Source organism: Schistocerca americana, chromosome 4, assembly GCF_021461395.2.
Source record: "Schistocerca americana isolate TAMUIC-IGC-003095 chromosome 4, iqSchAmer2.1, whole genome shotgun sequence".
Lineage (NCBI taxonomy): Eukaryota > Metazoa > Arthropoda > Insecta > Orthoptera > Acrididae > Schistocerca > Schistocerca americana.
In genome coordinates this window covers 219,294,631-219,311,285 of record NC_060122.1, presented here as the reverse complement: position 1 = coordinate 219,311,285, position 16,655 = coordinate 219,294,631, and the positions used below count along the sequence as shown (strand labels likewise).

At 47.7% G+C, this 16,655-nt stretch overlaps 1 protein-coding gene and 1 non-coding gene across 2 annotated transcripts in view; both read right to left on the bottom strand.

The window, feature by feature from the left end:
- LOC124613356 overlaps positions 1-16,655 on the bottom strand; it is a 74,715-nt gene that overhangs the window by 20,232 nt on the left and 37,828 nt on the right. The window lies entirely within an intron of this gene.
- Positions 10,793-10,866, bottom strand: Trnat-cgu. Its single transcript has one exon. It is a non-coding gene; the product is annotated as a tRNA-Thr (tRNA).

Below are 16,655 nucleotides of genomic sequence, written 5' to 3'. Positions count from 1 at the left end.
TTAAATCGGGCGACCGTGTTGGTCATTCCTGAGAACCAAGGAGTCCTAACCATCTTCCAGTTCTTGCAAATGCCACGCACAGAATGGGCTGAGTTGACCGATGACCTTATGTCCAAGGATTTCGCAACACACATTAATGGACCACCTCTTTTGATGATCGATATCACATACCCAACTACGATTTTCTGTAGCTCAATAATGCATATTGAAAGCCTCTATGAGGGTGAAGATTTGTCTGATGTGATAGAAGAAGAAACAGGAGTCGATTTTGAAGAGATAGGGGATCCAGTATTAGAATCGGAATTTAAAAGAGCTTTGGAGGACTTACGGTCAAATAAGGCAGAAGGGATAGATAACATTCATTCAGAATTTCTAAAATCATTGGGGGGAAGTGGCAACAAAACGACTATTCACGTTGGTGTGCAGAATATATGAGTCTGGCGACATACCATCTGACTTTCGGAAAAGCATCATCCACACAATTCCGAAGACGGCAAGAGCTGACAAGTGCAAGAATTATCGCACAATCAGCTTAACAGCTCATGCATCGAAGCTGCTTACAAGAATAATATACAGAAGAATGGAAAAGGAAATTGAGAATGCGCTAGGTGACGATCAGTTTGGCTTTAGGAAAAGTAAAGGGACGAGAGAGGCAATTCTGACGTTACGGCTAATAATGGAAGCAAGGCTAAAGAACAATCAAGACTCATTCATAGGATTTGTCGACCTGGGAAAAGCGTTCGACAATATAAAATGGTGGAAGCTGTTCGAGATTCTAAAAAAAAGTAGGGGTAAGCTATAGGGAGAGACGGGTCATATACAATATGTACAACAGCCAACAGGGAATAATAAGAGTGGACGATCAAGAACGAAGTGCTCGTTAAGAAGGGTGTAAGACAAGGCTGTAGCCTTTCGCCCCTACTCTTCAATCTGTACATCGAGGAAGCAATGATGGAAATAAAAGAAAGGTTCGGGAGTGGAATTAAAATACAAGGTGAAAGGATATCAATGATAAGATTCGCTAATGACATTGCTATCCTGAGTGAAAGTGAAAAAGAATTAAATGATTTGCTGAACGGAATGAACAGTCTAATGAGTACACAGTATGGTTTGAGAGTAAATCGGAGAAAGACGAAGGTAATGATAAGTAGTAGAAATGAGAACAGCAAGAAACTTAATATCAGGGTTGATGGTCACGAAGTCAATGAAGTTAAGGAATTCCGCTACCTGGGCAGTAAAATAACCAATGACGGACGGAGCAAGGAGGACATCAAAAGCAGACTCGCTATGGCAAAAAAGACATTTCTGGCCAAGAGAAGTCTTCTAATATCAAATACCGGCCTTAATTTGAGGAACACATTTCTGAGGATGTACGTCTGGAGTACAGCATTGTATGGTAGTGAAACATAGACTGTGGGAAAACCGGAACAGAAGAGAATCGAAGCATTTGAGATGTGGTGCTATAGACGAATGTTGAAAATTAGGTGGACTGATAAGGTAAGGAATGAGGAGGTTCTATGCAGAATCGGAGAGGAAAGGAATATGTGGAAAACACTGATAAGGAGAAGGGACAGGATGATAAGACATCTGCTAAGACATGAGGGAATGACTTCCATGGTACTAGAGGGAGCTGTAGAGGGCAAAAACTGTAGAGGAAGACAGAGATTGGAATACGTCAAGCAAATAATTGAGGACGTAGGTTGCAAGTGCTACTCTGAGATGAAGAGATTAGCACAGGAAAGGAATTCGTGGCGGGCCGCATCAAATCAGTCAGCAGACTGATGACCAAAAAAAAAGAAGGTTCACTACATCATAACTTGTGATCGTGAATCCGTACGAGAACATAGCGCTTTTTAAGGCGTTCAGAGTGTAATTATTCGCGGTTTATTCAAAGAGTGTAGCTCTGCAACTGAAATCGGTAATTTCTCGTAAACTAATACGAGGACCGTAGTGTACTGCAGTTAAACACATCCACATCCTCACTTCTTATATGCCTTTGTCAGTTACCAACGCGGCTTCCCAAATTGCTTGTTTCTCGAAGCCGTTGTTCAGCACGAAAGAATGTAACGGCTGGTGGAGCTCTTCGACCTGGATACCTCACGACATAAACAATGGCTGCTACATTGATATCGTGTCGCCATTCGTAGAGCTTCAGCAACTTGCAAGTATACTCGTTGGATGTGTATGCCATCTGCATTCCATGTCAATATCCGTCGCAGGCTGAACCTCTTTTGTTTGAGCACAGACCTGCCTTGTGTAAGGCAGTGTAAGAAGTCGTTCTTCCATCTAATGGGACATGATTTGAAATAGCGCGTGGAGGAAGCTTGTCATTCCGTGAAACCAGCGACTTTGCATCTCTTCCACAGGTCATTTTGCAGACATATTAAGTTGCTTGTTCAGGAAATTCACTTAAATGAACATTCCTCAGCTGAACATCCATTTGGACGCAGCAAATATCTGCAGCATGTTGCATCCATATCTAAAACGTCGAACTTCTACCAGGAACTACTTGAATATTAGTAAATGCAAAACCAAAACACGCACCAAGAAACACAGTCTGACCATGGAAAATAACAGTAATCTTACACTGTCGATATTCATATTATACTGTCTGCACATCTAAAACAGTTTTGCTGATAGTAGGCCGGCCGGAGTGGCCGTGCAGTTCTAGGCGCTACAGTCTGGAACCGCGTGACCGTGCCTCGGGCATGGATGTGTGTGATGTCCTTAGGTTAGTTAGGTTTAAGTAGTTCTAAGTTCCAGGGGACTGATGACCTCAGATGTTAAGTCCCATAGTGCTCAGAGCCATTTGAACCATTTTTCTGATAGTAGAGCGCCAGCGAAGCACATGATACCGATGACGGTGATGCATCTCGGAGAATGAATAGTGTCAGTCCGATTTAAAAAGAGTTGTAGGTAGTTAGTCCACAGACATCAGCTTCATGATAGAAAAAAAGGTCCCGTTTAAAAAATTATATTACTCTCTGAAAAATAACTCAATAAACTATGTTCATAATTTCGCAGAAAGAGTAATAAAGTTTTCTCATGTATACGTATCTCAATAAATATTGTTTCCATTTATTATTTTGTACCTTAAAGAGAAAACACATTATCTGGAACATCCTGTACACCTATAGTGGGCACGGTTGACAACCATGAAGCCGGACTTCAACTTGCTGTGGGCGAGATCAGTTGCAGTGTTACGATGAATATGCTTTCAACTTCGGCCATAGATGCAAACGTATACACTTCTACAGCGCTATCTCCCTCCATTCTCAACGGCTGCCAAGCCAAGACAGCGCCTCAGCGCGGCGTGCGCATGTTTACACACAGGACGTGAAGCACTCTTCATAACAGTGTGACCAACTGTCACACAAACATTCTGTACTTATAAAAAAAAAATACGAGACCTTACTTTTGGGATTACCCTCGTATATGAATATCGAAGATAAACTATGAGAAACACAAGATGACCCTACTACTTAACTTTTAACGCAACTGTGTTAGAAATTCATGTAAGTTCTCTCTCTCTAATCTGTGCGTCCGGGGAGGGGTAGGACAGACGGGGTGGCGGGCGAACGGTGAAGGGGGGGGGGGGGGGGGGGGGGGAGCACTGCACGCGTAGCCGACGGTGACATGACTGACATATATAGTTAATAGTTGGCATCCATTTATCCAGCTGTTTGACATTTTCAGTTGCTACTTACACTGAAATGTTTTGTGAGCTTGCTCATAAAATGGGCTAAAAGGTACGTCAAAGTTTTACCAGTAAGCAAAATTATATGCCTGAAAAAAGAGAGAAAAATTATGAAGGAGATGACAGGGTCGTTAACGTTCGGCAAATTCAGCCTTTTTGCGGGACGCGATCTCAAGAAGATGAGTATTTAAGGGCCGGACAGAAAGAAGAAACCAAAAAAACGCAATGGACCAACCAGAGACGAGAGAGTAGCATGGTATGGCAGAAGTTTCATACTGAATATAAACAGTTTATCATAACTTCACATGAACGGAATTTTACAGACTTGTTTTTTACCGGTCGTATGATACAGGCTCATTTCTTAGGCCGCTTTGATACTTCCTTTTGCTCGCATCCGGCAAGCGAGCCGCGGGGATACCCCTGCTGTAAATGCTGCTGCAGAGACGATTATCTGTTAGGTATCCATTCTCGAAAAACTATGACGAAAACTTTTACGATAGTGTAACGGAAAAAGTGGAGTATATTGATGAGACAAGTCTGACAAAATCTTTGACACAGACCTTTGATCAAACAATTTTGACAGTGTGACAGGGGCCTCTGAGCGCCAGCACAACCGTTTCTGGGAGACGATGGGCGTCAGCTTTTCGACCTGCTGGCTGACCACCGCGGATGAAGATAGAGAATTGAGTCATTCCTAGATATGGCTCCCTAGCAACCTGTCCCGTGCAAAAGCAGATAAGTAATTTTTTTGAGTCATCAGTGTTCTGATTGGTTTGATGTGACTCGCCATGAATTCCTCTCCTATGCCAATCTCCTCATCTCAGAGTATCACTTGCTACCTACATCCTCAATTACTTACTGGATGTATTACAATCTCTGTCTTCCTCTTCAGTTTTTGTCCTCTACGGCTCCCTCTAGTACCATAGAACTCATTCCCTGTTGTCTTAACAGATGTCCTATCATCCTGTCCCTTCTCCCTCTCAGTGTTTCCCACATATTCCTTTCCTCTCCGATTCTGCGCAGAACCTCCTCATTCGTTACTTAATCAGTCCATTTAATTTTCAACATTCGTCTGTAGCACCACATCTCAAATGCTTCAATTCTCTTCTGTTCCAGTTCTCCCACAGCTCACGATTCACTACTGTAGTGTCCTGCGGTCGGCAGGAAAGAACTAACGATCAAGTCTGAACACGCTTTATTTAACCAAAACGCCTTCTTCGCGTGCACTTATTTTCGAACGCAAGAGCAACAAGAAACATAACAATTCTTGTGGTGGCAAAAACCAGACAAGAGTACAAGACAATGAGAAGAAATAATAACCAAAACACTATATTACACAATTACAAAGTGGCGTTATGCCCAACAAGATACAATTTCCTACTGCAGGCTATGGATTGTCTACTAGGTTATAGCCAGCACAGGTATTGAACGGAGCTGTCCTAGGTGAAGGTACACACCGTCGGTCTGACTCTGCTGGTGTGCTTATAACACCAATTCAGCGGAGTGCTACACGTAGTCAGGTAGTTCCAACATGGCTTTTCACGAAATAGTGTCGCGTTTATGTGGAACGTCTGTTGATGTTTGCATCCATTGGCGATGTTTGGATCTGAGCTTTTGAAGGGAGGTTGGAAGCCCACCTTGCTTGTCTGTTATGCAGGCCCTCTAACTGATAAGGGCCGCTTCGACATTTCTACCCCTCAAAAAAGAATGCGCAGCACCACAAACATCCATAGGAGTAGGAGCATCCTAGTCGATGTTCATAGGTTCATGGCTGGCTGAAGCTGGAGCGGCGACGCAGCAGGGGCAGCTGGCGGTGGAGGCAGAGGCTGAGGCAGAGGCGGAAGCGGAGGTTCCGTCACAGGGCGGCTGGCAACAGGCCCTGGCAGTTCCCCTTGTGCGTAGTTGTCCACCAGATGTGGGCATGGCTGGTTGTGGTGCCGGTGGGAGCAGAACCACCGGTCCACCAGGGAGATGGCATCGTCCAGCCGCAGACGTTGGTGATGACGGCAGGCGCCCAGCGTGCCCGTGGATGAGAGGAGATCCGCACCCAGTCCTCCTGCCCGACATGGAAGGAGTGCTCCGGTGTGCGGCAGGAGGGTGAGAAGTATCAGGAACAAGGACAGATAAGAAGAGCGGAATGATCTACCGTGAAGTATCTATGCCGGACTTTTATGGGCATGGGGGGGGGGGGGGGGGCAGCGCTGTATGTAGCCAACAAAAAAAAACACAACCTCCTCCAGTGGCGATCTTTGGATCTGGCTCAGCAGCTCATCGAGCTGGGTCTTGAACGTCCACACAAAACGTTCTGCCTGCTGCCTGACCGTTTGATGCAGAGTGAAATGGGGTAGTGTGGACAAGGGAAATCCCATGAGCAGCACAGTATTGCTTAAACTTGGTCAAAATACGTTGTGGACCGTTATCCGTAACGATCGTTTTGGGGACTCCCTCGGCAGCAAAGAGGTGCCAGAGAATTTTGATAGTCTCAGGAGAAGTGATGTTCATCATGTGGGATACGTAAAGTTATCCCGACCTGGAGTCGATCAGGATGAGCCACTGGGAAACGTGAAACGGCCCTGCGAAATCCAAGTGGAGACATTCCCACGGAACAGCTGCATCTGGCCACGCAAACTACTGGCGTGAGGTTGCTGCCTGACTTGTTTGGCACATGGTGCAGGCCGACAGAAGGAGGCAATGTCTTTATCCAATCCGCGCCAATAAAGGTGTCAGCGAGCCAGCTGTTTGGTGAGGATGATTCCCCAGTGGCCAGCATGGAGGAGGTCGAGGACACTGCGGCGCAATGTATGGGAAATGACCACCCAGGGGTCATCCAGATCACTATGCAAGAGGATGACGCCACAGCAGAAAAATAGACTGTGCCAATTATCCCAAAAATGCTAGACTTCCACATCACCGACGCAACGACAACTGGTTGGCCAGCCTGCAGCGATTTGGCTGCAGAGAGCTTGCAGTGTCCGATCCTGAGCGGTGACCCACCAGACCACATCGGCATCCAATGGAAGCGCGCCCAAGGCTGCGTCCACGTCGGCTCCACATGGAAACAAACCAAGGAGGAGGCATCAAACTAACGGTCCGCTCTGGCAAGCAGCCGGGAAAGAAATCGGCGTTTCTCTGCCTGTCAGAGGTGCTATAGACAATATCAAAATCGAATATGGCCAGGAAAAGCGTCCAACGCTGGAGGCGGCGTGGTGTCCGGGTGGGCACTGCAGCACCTGGGTGAAACAAAGAAACCATAGGTTTGTGGTCAATCTGCAGAGTGAAATAACGACCATGCACGAAATCGTAGAATTTCATCAGGGCGAAAACCGGCGACAAAGCTCCCTTTTCAATTTAACTGTATTTGGTTTGAGTGTCGGTCATTGATGCGAAAGCCACCGGCCTCTCAACGCCGTTGACCACTTGAGAGAGGACCGCACCTAGGCAATAGTCCGATGCGTCGGCGGTGATGAGGGGCATGGGAGGGTTGTAAACAACCAGACAAGGAGGGTGGAAGAGCGTCTTCTTAATACTTGTGAAAGCCAACGCACACCATTGCGCAATAACCTGGTCAGGGGCGGGGCGCCGAAATCTCGGCGGGGGGGGGGGGGGGGGGGGGGGGTATAAAACCCCAATAATAGTTGATTTGCCCGAGGACGTAGTTGCTTCACGTTGATGGGAGGAGGTAGGTTTTGAATGCCCTCGAAATAGTCCTCAGAGGCGTGGTGGCCGTGAGCATCAATCATGAACCCAAGATAACTGATCTCACACGCAAGTCACTTTTCTTTCTGGTAACGCAGGTTCGCCTCAGAAAAACCTGAAACAGCCGATCCAGCTTGTCCGCGAGGTCCACAACGGACGAACCACTGACGATGACATCATCCAGATAATTTGCCACACTTGGCACCTGACTTGTGAGGTGTTCTAAATAACGTTGGAAAATGGCGGGGGGCACTGACAATGCCAAATGGGAGGCGGTTATACTGGAAAAGGCCACACGGGGTACTGATGACTAGGGTCTGCTGCGATTCCTCGTCCAACGGCAGCTGGAAAGCAGCATTGCGCAAATCAATTTTGGCGAAAATGGTGGAGTCCCCAAGACGTGTGAACGTGTCATCCACCGATGGGACAGGATATGTACCGATGACGGACCCAGAATTTACCGTCACCTTAAAATCGCCACATATGCATAAATAGGCGTCTCCCAGCGACTGTGCGTGACGGGATGCCTTCATTTTGTAAGCGGCGAAGTTCCACCTGGAGCCTGTCCTGGAGAGCAAAGGGGACCGGGCGGGCCTTAAAAAAAAGCGAGGGACAGTAGAGGGAAGAAGCTGAACATGTGCGGTGAAACCCTTCACCCCTGGTGTGGAGGATGAGAACAACGTTTCGAATTTGCTGAGCAACGGGGCGAGGAGGGTATCTGAGGAGGGGATCGAAACTGCCTGTACTCCGTCCTGCACTAACAAACCCAGACGACCAAGAATGCCCAGACCCAGAAGGTTAGCCGGCCGGGGTAGCCGAGCGGTTATAGGCGCTACAGTCTGGAACCGCGCGACCGCTACGGTCGCAAGTTCGAATCCTGCCTCGGATATGGATGTGTGTGATGTCCTTAGGTCAGTTAGGTTTAAGTAGTTCTAAGTTCTAGGGGACTGATGACCTCAGAAGTTGAGTCCCATAGTGCTCAGAGCCAGTTGAACCATTTTTGAACCAGGTTAGTAGCGCCGGGAGAGCCAAACACCAAAAACTGAGTGGTGAAGGAATGACCGTTTCAAGCTTCTGACAATCCACACCCCAACTCGTAGAACGTTATCCTTTCGTTGATTATTCAAGATTTTCTCATGGTAACTTCCCCCTTGGCAGTTCTCTCCGAAATGGAGAACTGTTCCGGAATCCTTGGCTAATGGAGAGATCAACAAGACGCTTTTTCAATTACAGGACACATGTCCTCTGGATACAGGTTATGTGTTTTTAATGCAGTGGTTTCGATTGCCTTCTGCATTCTCATGCTGTTGATCATTGCCGATTCTTCCGCCTTTAGGGGCAGTTTGCCACCCCTAGGACCACAGAGTGCCCTGACTCTCTGTCTGCTCCTCCACCTTGTTTGACAAGGCTGCTGCAGATTGTAGGTGACTTCTTATGCCGGAAGTCTTCGGCCGCCAATGCAGATCATTAATCAAAATTTAAGCGATGGTGGGTTTAGAACCCAGGACAGATAACGTTTTTATTACTAATCAAAGACCTACCCCTTTTCTTTTTTTTCGTAATAATTCGCTACATTTTTTCCAAGCGGACGTCCCACGACACGCATTAAAGTATTAAAGTTCACAGTTGATCTATTCACTCAGTTTTTTTTTTTTTCTTTTTCAGAGGCAGATAACTCTCTGACTGAACACGCTGAGCTACCTTGCCCGCGCCTCTAGACTACAGGTGGCCAGGATACAATTCGCTAATACCGTCTAAACCAGTCTCTAAATTTGACGATGTCTCAGTTCAACAAGGAAGAAATTCCACAAGTTTCTTGAGGTATGCAATTTGCAGCAGAAGCCGTTCATTGATGGTTAAATGCAACGGAGCTACCAAACTGCAGAAATGTTGTTTGTTACGTTCACTCAGTGTTCAAGATAGCTCCAGCCGTCTGCAGTGGGGTTAAGGTTAGTCCATTGTCTTAGTGGTGATTCTTATGCTCTTCCATTAATTCCGCAATTTCTTGCTCATTCTTTATGGTAACGCTTTGTACTGCTGAATTGTTTTAAAGGTAGTTTCAGAAGATCTAATCTTTTTTCTTTAAATGTGTCAAGTCAGTGATTGATGATAGTTCCTTTATTCCCTTCTGCAAGCTCATGTGACATTACTGCCGTGCATTGTGTGAAAAAGAGTGCCAACTGAAATATTATATATATTCGTGTTATTTCGGAAAGTAGATTATTTTTGCAATTCGGAATCTTGAGCACCATTCAGTCATTAGTGAGCACTCTAACGAGCCCCTTGTGTTATCAGCTTACGTGTAACAAAGCTTAGGGAAGTCCAGTCTTCACGAAAAAAGGACGCTGTTTCAGAGTGTATAGGGCTTTCTGACTCTCCATCTAGGGAAGTCAAAATAACCATCGGTAATATTAAGAGTAAAATGGGAATACCACTGTTAAATGGAGAGGAGAGAGCGGGTAGGTGGAAAGAACACATTGAAGGGATCTATGATGGGTAGGACTTGTCTGATGACGTGATAGAAGAAGAAACAGGAGTCGATTTAGAAGAGATGGGAGATCTAGTATTAGAATCATAATTTAAATGAGATCTGGAAGACTTAAAATAAATAAAGCAGAAGTGATAGATAACATTACATCAGAATCTCTAAAATCATTGGGAGAAGTGCAACCAAATGACTATTCACGTTGGTGTGTACAATCTATGAATCTAGCGACTAGCGACTTTTAGGATGATTGCGAGGGCCGACCAGTGCGAGATTTATCGCACATTTAGGGAAACCATCCAGACAATTCGGATGATTGCAAGGGCCGACCAGTGCGAGATTTATCGCACAATCAGCTTAATAGCTCGTGCATCAAAGTTGCTGACTAAAATAGAGAAGAACGGAAAAGAGAATTGAGGACGTGTTGGATGACGATCAGTTTGGCATTAGCATAGGTAAAGGCACCAGACAGTCAATGCTGACGTTGCCATTGATAACGGAAGCAAGATTGAAGGAAGAGCAAGACACGTTCATAGGATTTGTCCACCTAGAGAGAGCATGACACTATGTAAAATGGTGCAAGATGTTGGAAATTCTGGGAAAAATCGTGGTAAGCTATAGGGCGAGACGGGTAGTAAACAGTATGTACAAGAACCAAGAAGGAATAATATGAGTCGAAGACCAAGTTCGAAGTACTCGGATTAAAAAGGGTGTAAGACATGACTTAGTCTTTCGCCCCTACTGTTCAATCTAAAAATCGACGAAGCAATCATGGAAATAAACGAAAGGTTCAAGAGTGCAATTAAAATTCAAGGTGAAAGGATGTCAATGATAAGATTAAATGACAATTTTTTAAATCCTCAGGTGCCGACAGGTGTTGTTGATATACCTCGATGGGAACAGCCGAAAATGTGTGCCCCGACCGGGAGTCGAACCCGGGATCTCCTGCTTACGTGGCAGACGCTCTATCCATCTGAGCCACCGAGGACACAGATGACTAGTGCGACTGCAGGGACTTATCCTAATAGATATTAGGAACATCACGTATGTAGATTGTGGACAGCTGGGAATGTGGGTCTCACGGGAAGCGTGCAAGGAATAAGTCCCTGCAGTCGCGCTATTCATCTGTGTCCTCGGTGGCTCAGATGAATAGAGCGCCTGCCATGTAAGCAGGAGATCCCGTGTTCGAGTCGCGGTCGGGGCACACATTTTCGGCTGTTCCCATCGACGTATATCAACAACACCTGTCGGCAGCTGAGGGTTTCAATTAATTATCATTTATTCTAGAGACGCTGCACGGTCATCAATGCTATCTGTTCCTTCGCGAACAGTTACTATCTTCATATATAATGATAAGATTCGCAGATGACATTGCTATCCTTCGTGAAAGAAAAGAAGAATTACAGGATCTGCTGAATGGACTGAACAGAACTTTGAATACCGAATATAGATTGACAGTAAATCGAAGAAAGACGAAAGTAATGAGAACTAACAGAAATGAAAACAATGGTGAACTAAACAAATGTGTGTGTGTGTGTGTGTGTGTGTGTGATTTAATAAGGGACCAAACTGTTGAGGTCATCGGTCCCTAGACTTAACACACTACTTACAGTCTGCCTTCGGCAGGGCAACAGAGCAGACGCGTCCGTGTTGACCGCGTGCGGAGCGCGACCTCGCCTTGTTTACATTTTGACGGCCGTTCCTTAAGTGCCGGCTTACCGTGTACGATCCATGGCGAACCGTTACCGTAAATCTACACTCCGATTTACATTCTGCAACGATTATGCCCGACCCAAAGCACTAGAGGTGGAGCGTTTTCTGCGAGATGAAGTGAAGATCCCGGTGACCGATATTATCGGCATACATTTGTCAAACGTGAGCAGCACGGTCTATGTTAAGATCATTAACGACACGGCTTGCGAACGCATCCTACGTGAGACCATACAGGGGCTCCGCTTCTGTCATGCTGATGGCAATGTGGGGGAGGTAACCATCGACCACGCAGGCTTAGGTATGCGAACGATACGCATTTTCGAATTGCCACCATTGATCTCCGAAGCCACGTCCCGTCCTACTTACAGATCAGCGGATGCCGTGCAATAATTATATACGACGGCCAGCCTCGGACCTGTTCCGGATGCGGCAAAGAAGGCCACCTTAGATCCGAATGCCTACAACGGCGTATTACGCAACTTCCTGCTGGCGAAGAACCACCCACGTCGCAACCTACGGTGCTACCGGTGACCTACGCCGCTGCTCTAGCTTCTCCTACCGCTTTGCAACGTCGCCCGGTCACCACAAATGACGCCACCAACGAGCCCGACCAGACACCGACGGAGAGCGCCTCGGACGACCCGCCGCCTCGGCCGGCCATTGACGCCGCTCCGAAGATGCCGGCGCAACCAGACGCTGACCCTGACCTCGGCAACACGATGGAGATCGACTCACTCATCGTTCCTACAGCGGCCTTTCTGCCAGAGCGACGCGACTCCCTTCCGTCGTCGGACACGGAGGGTGGCACAAGGAAAAACGTTCTCCGAAACGTCGCAAGCGAAAACGACGCACAGTTTCCGGCCAATAGGAGACGTTACAAGTCGAGGAGGACGCAACCGTCGACCAGCACGAGGCCTCAGAACCCGCTACTGCTGACGGAGACGTTATGAGCGCGGAGACATCCACCGGTATGCCTTCGCCCCGTGCTGATGCTGAACTAAATCATGAACATATCACAGGCGACACTACACCATGCACCATTACAACATTTTCTGCAGACCAAATGGAAGATACACCGGTGCCCGCTTCCACGGCGTGGCACGAGGAGGAGGTCGAGGAGCAGGACCCTTTACGGGACCCTGCGCCGTCGCGGCCGCACCACTAATCATACTCTCCCCAGAATCCCCTGCGGGCCAGCGGGATAACGCTCCGCTGCAACGCCCACGCCCTTGCGCGGACAGCGGAGTGGACCAGTCTCCCGGATATCAATGGCTATACCGCCCACGCCTCCGCGAGTGATCCTATGGGCCGCGGAGTGGCCATCTACGTCCGCCACGGGATTTCTGTGACCGACGTCGCCTTCCTTCCATCATCTCGGGGCATGGCACTCTGCCATGGGGACACGCATCGTTAATGTCTACGCTCCCTCAGGCACCGACCGACGGCATGAAAGAACCCAGTTTTATTCCGAGGAAATCGCTCCCTTGTTTTTAGGGCGTTATGACCACTGCCTACTAGGAGGTGATTTTAACTGCGTTCTGCATCCCAAAGATCAGATTCCCCACTATACTACATGCCTGGAACTGCGTATAGTGGTGCGAGACCTCCTGCTTCACGATACCTGGGAAGTTCAACACGGCGACCGTTCTGGCCATACCTTTCTTACTAGTCATTCCGCAAGCCGAATAGACAGAATATATGTCTCACAAACTCTTAGATCTGCGAAAAGGGGGCGCCGAACGCTGGCCGCTGGCCTTTTCCGACCGTTGCGCTTACATCTGTACGGTCCTCCTTCCGCCGCAATCAGTATGGCGCAGCCGAGCGCCATGGAAACTAAATACTTCACACCTGCATGACCTGGCATGTCGCCAACAAGTCACTGAAACGTGGACAGCCTGCGAACGACGCCTGTCCCGCTACCGCTCGACATTGACATGGTGGTTGGACTGCGCCAAGCCGGCGATCCGGAGAACACTGATGAGATACGGGAAGGACATGGCCGACTGGCATCGCAACACTGTTGACTTCTATTATGCGATTCTCCGAGATCTGGACGCTCAACCGTCAACCTCGGACAACCAGTTGGAACGGCAAAGAACTAAGGCGAAGATAATTGCGCTGGCACGCCGAAAACGGCAAGGAGTGGTGATACGGACGCGACGCCACGATCACGCGGGTTTAGAAATTCCATCCATGCATCATATAGTGTCCGACGAACGACGACGTCGTCGGCAGATCATCAGTACTCTGACCACGCCTCATGGCACGCAGGTGACCACTCAGAATGACATCGTCCACGCATTCGTCGAGCGCTACCACCGTACTTATAGTGAAGAAGACGCTGAAACTGCAGCAGACGACTCCATTTTGCATTACGTTACGCGCCCCCTCCCCCACACGGAGGCGGATGCTTTGACAGCGGTGGTCACGCGAGACGAAGTCAACAACGCAATCGTCAAGGGTGCTGTCAACAGATCGCCCGGCATTGACGGCTTACCGATTGAGTTTTACCGTACCTTTCGAGACCTCATTGCACCGCGGTGGACGACTATGTATCAAGATCTGATGACATCTGACCAAGCAATCCCATCCGCCTTTGCTGAGGGCATCATCATACCAGACCACAAACCAGCCCGTGGTTCGATGGTCACGAGTTACAGACCGCTCACCCTACTCAATGCCGATTACAATATTTTCGCGCGCTTACTGGCAATGCGGCTCCGAACAATACTCCCTCATATCCTCTCGCCAGAGCAAACGACGCCTGGAGGACAGGTTAACATACAGACTGCCACAGGGGAATGCCGCGACTTAATTGCGATTGCGGCGGCGTGCAGCGGTCGTCGCTATAGACTTCGACAGCGCCTTCGATAAAGTGCGTCATCGTTTCCTGTTTTCGGTGGCAGCTCGAATGGGCATCCCCCCTCCGTTTATCGACGTCATCCGGCGTCTTTACAACAGTGCCAGTTCACGTGTCCAAGTCAATGGACGTTTAGCAGAGCCGGTACCTATATGCCGTTCGATACGGCAGAGGTGCCCCTTTCTACCCTCCTGTATGCCATTGCCCTTGAGCCCCTTATTGGGAACTTGACGACCAAGCTCTCTGGCCTCACCCTACGCCAACACACTTTTCGCTGTCGGGCATATGCTGATGACCTCCTCCTCCTCATTTGCTCCGGCTCTGAGATTCTTGAATTGTATCAACTAGGACCCACTAACTGCATAAGGTGGTGGGTTGTTATGTATCATAAATATATTTGAAGTTCTCCCTCTGCCAACTGCAATTGGGCGCAACCTTCAGGCTTTTGGCTATTATCTCATGGCTGGTTCCATGTTTAAAGTCCGTTATGAGACACTTACCCCGCCCCCACGGGATGGTGACGTCGGGCTCGTCAATGTCCGTATGAGAGCTGCAGCCTTGTACATGAGTACCATGAGAAAACAGTGGATGGGCCAGGGTACATCTCTAACACGCAGGTTGCTTGAGGTCCTCCTACCTGCTTCCATCTCACCACCGGTGTCTGGCGGCCATATCGTGCCTCATTTGTCTCATATTTCGACCTATTTCGTCTTTACAACAATAAAATTTTGCAAACTTTTACGTTTATGGTTTTTGGGATGGATTATAATTAGAAATGCAATATTGCTGGCAAAAGTTAATTATATTCTGAATGAAATGATTTTACAAGCGTTCAAATGGGACTTACTTTTTACAATAATCTTACAACTAGCAATGCGCAAACATACCTTCAGTAGTCTTGAGTTTCTCAAAAAATTAGTTCAATAATATTAGTTCCTCTTATTATAATACGAGGTGCATTCAAGTTCTAAGGCCTCCGATTTTTTTTCTCCGGACTGGAAAGAGATAGAAACATGCGCATTATTTTAAAATGAGGCCGCGTTCATTTTCAATACGTCCCAGAGATGGCAGCACCGTACGGCAGATGGAATTTTACCGCCAGTGGCGAGAATGAGAACTGTTTTAAATACTTAAAATTGCGACGTTTTCCTTACTTGAACAGCGTGCAATCATTCGTTTTCTGAATTTGCGTGGTGTGAAACCAATTGAAATTCATCGACAGTTGAAGGAGACATGTGGTGATGGAGTTATGGATGTGTCGAAAGTGCGTTCGTGGGTGCGACAGTTTAATGAAGGCAGGACATCGTGTGACAACAAGCTGAAACAACCTCAGACTCGCACAAGCCGGTATGACGACATGACTGAGAAAGTGGAGAGAATTGTTTTGGGGGATCGCCGAATGACTGTTGAACAGATCGCCTCCAGAGTTGGCATTTCTGTGGGTTCTGTGCACACAATCCTGCATGACGACCTGAAAATGCGAAAAGTGTCATCCAGGTGGGTGCCACGAATGCTGACGGACGACCACACGGCTTCCCGTGTGGCATGTTGCCAAGCAATGTTGACGTGCAACGACAGCATGAATGGGACGTTCTTTTCGTTGTTTGTGACAATGGATGAGACGTGGATGCCATTTTTCAATCCAGAAACAAAGCGCCAGTCAGCTCAATGGAAGCACACAGATTCACTGCCACCAAAAAAATTTCGGGTAACCGCCAGTGCTGAAAAAATGATGGTGTCCATGTTCTGGGACAGCGAGGGCGTAATCCTTACCAATTGCGTTCCAAAGGGCACTACGGTAACAGGTGCATCTTACGAAAACGTTTTGAAGAACAAATTCTTTCCTGCACTGCAACAAAAACGTCCGGGAAGGGCTGCGCGTGTGCTGTTTCACCAAGACAACGCACCCGCACATCGAGCTAATGTTGCGCAACAGTTTCTTCGTGATAACAACTTTGAAGTGATTCCTCATGCTCCCTACTCACCTGACCTGGCTCCTAGTGACTTTTGGCCGCACATTCACCAGCCGTGCTGCTATTGCCTCAGCGATTTTCCAGTGGTCAAAACAGACTCCTAAAGAAGCCTTCGCCGCTGTCATGGAATCATGGCGTCAGCGTTGTGAAAAATGTGTACGTCTGCAGGGTGATTACGTCGAGAAGTAACGCCAGTTTCATCGATTTCGGGTGGGTAGTTAATTAGAAAAA